The 3,554-nt window shown below is 42.9% G+C and overlaps 1 pseudogene; it reads left to right on the forward strand.

Annotated features, from left to right (window-relative positions):
* The first annotated feature begins 493 nt into the window (after nt 1-493).
* On the forward strand, nt 494-1,878 carry LOC137161480 (olfactory receptor 4D10-like; annotated as a pseudogene).
* The last annotated feature ends 1,676 nt before the right edge of the window (nt 1,879-3,554 follow it).

Consider the following 3,554-nt stretch of genomic DNA (forward strand, 5'->3'; position numbering starts at 1 on the left):
TTCCAGTGACTGTCAGTGAGAAGTCCATCCTAAGAGCACTCTTTGCAGCCCACAGTCTTCCCAACCCCGACCCGCTGGGCCCTAGGAGGCGTGCCGCATCAGAGCTGCAGGAAGATAATGGAGACAGGGGTTAGCCAAAGGCTTGAACTGGTGTGTAAGTGACTTCTCTTCATTCCCAATGACCCCCGAACTGAGGATGACCACTGGTGTACCTCCTAGCATCTGCTGAAGCAGGGTTGCCCTCCACTGAGGCTGATTGAATTTAGTAAGGTAAGAAAATTCCCAAATGAAATTGTGTACAAGAGGAGTTGATATTGACTTAATATTAGCAGTCCAAGGAGTGAGCAATAAGTTCTTCATACTAATTCTTAGTTATTTCTGCAGACATGTTTTGAGGCTAGTAAATGGAACAGCACAACTGTTAGAGACAAAGAACGGGGTCCCTTTGTCAGACTGGGGAGATGGAACCCTGGCTACCTGCTCTTCCAACTCGATGCCGTGAGTGAGTGAAGGGGGAGGTTACTTTACAATCCTTTTATCCATAACAGTATGTAAATATATACATTCTCAGCAACTCCCCATAGATCCTTATTTGGTTACATTAACAACTAGAAAATGAATATTAACAACTACATAAAGAATAGAATTATATGCTCCCCTGTTTGTTGTTTACAGAATTACTTCACAGAGCGCAGGCACATTACTTTGAAACCTACTAACATTCTTTAAAATATACAGTATGCAATTGAGGGAAAGAAGATAATGCTCTCTTCCCACCAAAGGCCTTGCACAGGAGGGGGATAGTTATTTTGTTAGCCTCATTCCCTGCACAGATGGCCAGGAAGGGAGGGAAAGAAGAAAGCTAACACAACTCTAAATAGAATTTATACCAAATACCAGAAATAAGGTTTGCCCGTGCCATGACCCTGTTCCCTGTAGCTTAGGCCTGACCATTTGTCCAGCTTATAACTCTTTACTCTCCTAAAACAACCTCACTGACACAGTGACAGAATTTGTCCTCTTGGGCCTCACCCAGATCGTGAACTGCAGCGATGCCTCTTGATCGTCTTCTTCATAGTCTGTGTTACAACTTGGTTGGGAAACTTCACCATCATCACCATTGTGATCACTGACCACCGGCTCCACACCCTGATGTACTTCCTGCTGGCCAACTTGGCTTTCCTAGATGTCAGTGACTCATCAGTCACTGTTCCCAAATTACTGTTGGGTCTTCTCTCCCAGCACAGAACCATCTCATTTAATGAGTGCATCCTCCAAATGTTCTTCAATTTCTGTTTTTGTGTTGCTGGCTGTTGATCGGTATGTAGCTATCCATCAACCCTTACAATACTTGACTATCGTGAATCAGCGTGTGTGCATGGGACTGGTGGCAGGGGTGTGGCTGGGTGGATTTGCTCACTCAATTGTTTAGGTTGGACTGGTCCTCTAGTTGCCGTTCTGTGGTCCAAACGTCCTGGACAATTTCTTCTGTGATGTTCCGCAAGCCATCAAACTGGCCTGCACCTACACCTACTTGGTTGAGTTGCTGATGGTCTCGTCATAGTCATGTTCATCATCCTGCTTGTTTTGTACATCGTCATCTTAAGGAAGATAAAGAAATACATCACAGACGGGAAGCACAAGGCTCTGTCCTCCTGTGGAACCCAGTTCACAGTCATGTGTTTACAATTCATACCCTCCATCTTCATCTGTGCTCGGACTTTCTGGAAACTCCCCCTGGACAAGTTGGCTTCCGTCTTTTTCACTGCAATCACCCCGATGCTGAACTTAATGATCTACACGCTGAGAAATGCTGAGATGAAGAAGGACATCAGGAGACTGATGAGCAGAATCCTGTTCTCAAGGAAGAAATTATAAAGACAGAATTTATCATGAATGCTCTTTTATTTTCCATTTTGTAATAATTATTCCACATCATCTTCCCATCAGATTACATTTTTTCGTTCATAATTCCTATTTGTGACATTAGGGAAAAATGTATTGGTCAGCCTCTTAGCATGTAGTTTGTTTTCATTATATTCAGCTTCCAAATAAGGTATTAATTCCTTATGCATTCTACTTAACCCTGATTTGGGGATCTCTGCCATTTTCTCCACTGGAAGGATTGCCCGTTCTTTATGTCTCCATACTACTAATGTTGATGGTTCTGTCCTTCTCCAGACATGAGCTCTCAGAGATCTTGCCACTAACAAGTGAATCAGCCCTTTTGTGAGTCTGTAACCAACTTTGTACTATAGCTATGAGATCTATAGGTGGTCAAACTTTAATAATCTTGAAAAATCTATTTTGTTTCTTCTAAAAAGTTGTGTTATTTTTGTCTGATTATCTTAGGGCATTGCCAGCATATATACAGACAGGCTGCTATTCCTCCACATTTTCTCTTGTGTTTATGACTCCATTTCTTATATATTTTCCTGTGTTTAAGTGGAGTGAATTAACATAGAAGAAGTATATGGTAATAATTTCCATGAATAGTTACACAAATGGATGTGTTTTTAGCCTTCCTTCAGATTGTTGCCATTCTTCTAAGTGATATCTCTTTTTAGATTCTTTCCCCATTTTTCCATAAATGTGCTCTTGGCGTCTAGTGATGTCAGAATACATTCACTGTACATGAGGATCTCACCTTTCATAGCTTCTGTCAGCCGAGCTCCTTGCACGCAGCTGAGGTGCTTGAAGCCCTCTTCCCCCCGCACAAGCTCCCTGTCTGCCAGCCTCCCATTGCCCTTTATTTTAGGGACTCCTCACAGCGCCTCCCCATCTTCCCTCCACTAGGGGTTCCATGTGCCCCTCATCCTGGCCACCTCCAATACCAGGGTCTCCATCCTTCTCCCATAGCAGTGGTTCTGTGTATGCCTCCTTCCCTCCTCTCCCCATACCAGGGTCTTCCTTTTCTCCCCTGTGTACATCCCCCATTTCCACCTTTCCCCACATTTCCTCCTAATCCTTCCCCTAGGTATCTGTTTTCTTTCTCTAAGGGTAATGCAGGGTGTCAAGATGTTAAATTGTGTTGGGAGAATTGGCTGAGATGAGATTGAGTATTGTTTTGATAGAGGGCTCTAATGGTGACATAAACCAGTTGTAAGACCTATTGACAATTGCAGAGGTGGTCGTAACCGAGGCTGTACTAATCAGATTTCAGGAGCACCAAGTGTCCCACATTTTTCCTCTTTTGATTTCTGATTTTCCCCAAAATCAAGAGGGTTCTAGCCATTGGTGCCTAAAACATTCCCTGAAATTTTGGAACCAATGAGATACGCTATTGAAAAGTTATCATAGTATAGACAGACCGACAGAGAAATAGACAGAAATGCTGTTGAGTTGAGTGTACGGCCGGCATAGACTTCACCAACCAATGGGAATCAAGCACTTTGAGGTGTCCTTTCCACTTATTAGTGGGTCCATCAACGTTAACATTCTTCAAAAACTTGGGCTTTCTACACTGGATTGTAAAGCATTCAGTCACAAATAAGAAAACAGTGGTACATTCATCTTTCCCATGTGTTCTTTGATGGTATTAATTTCCACAGTCA

Source organism: Emydura macquarii, unplaced genomic scaffold (assembly GCF_026122565.2).
Source record: "Emydura macquarii macquarii isolate MOO-44397 ecotype Brisbane River unplaced genomic scaffold, CSIRO-AGI_Emac_v2 contig_2302, whole genome shotgun sequence".
NCBI lineage: Eukaryota > Metazoa > Chordata > Testudines > Chelidae > Emydura > Emydura macquarii.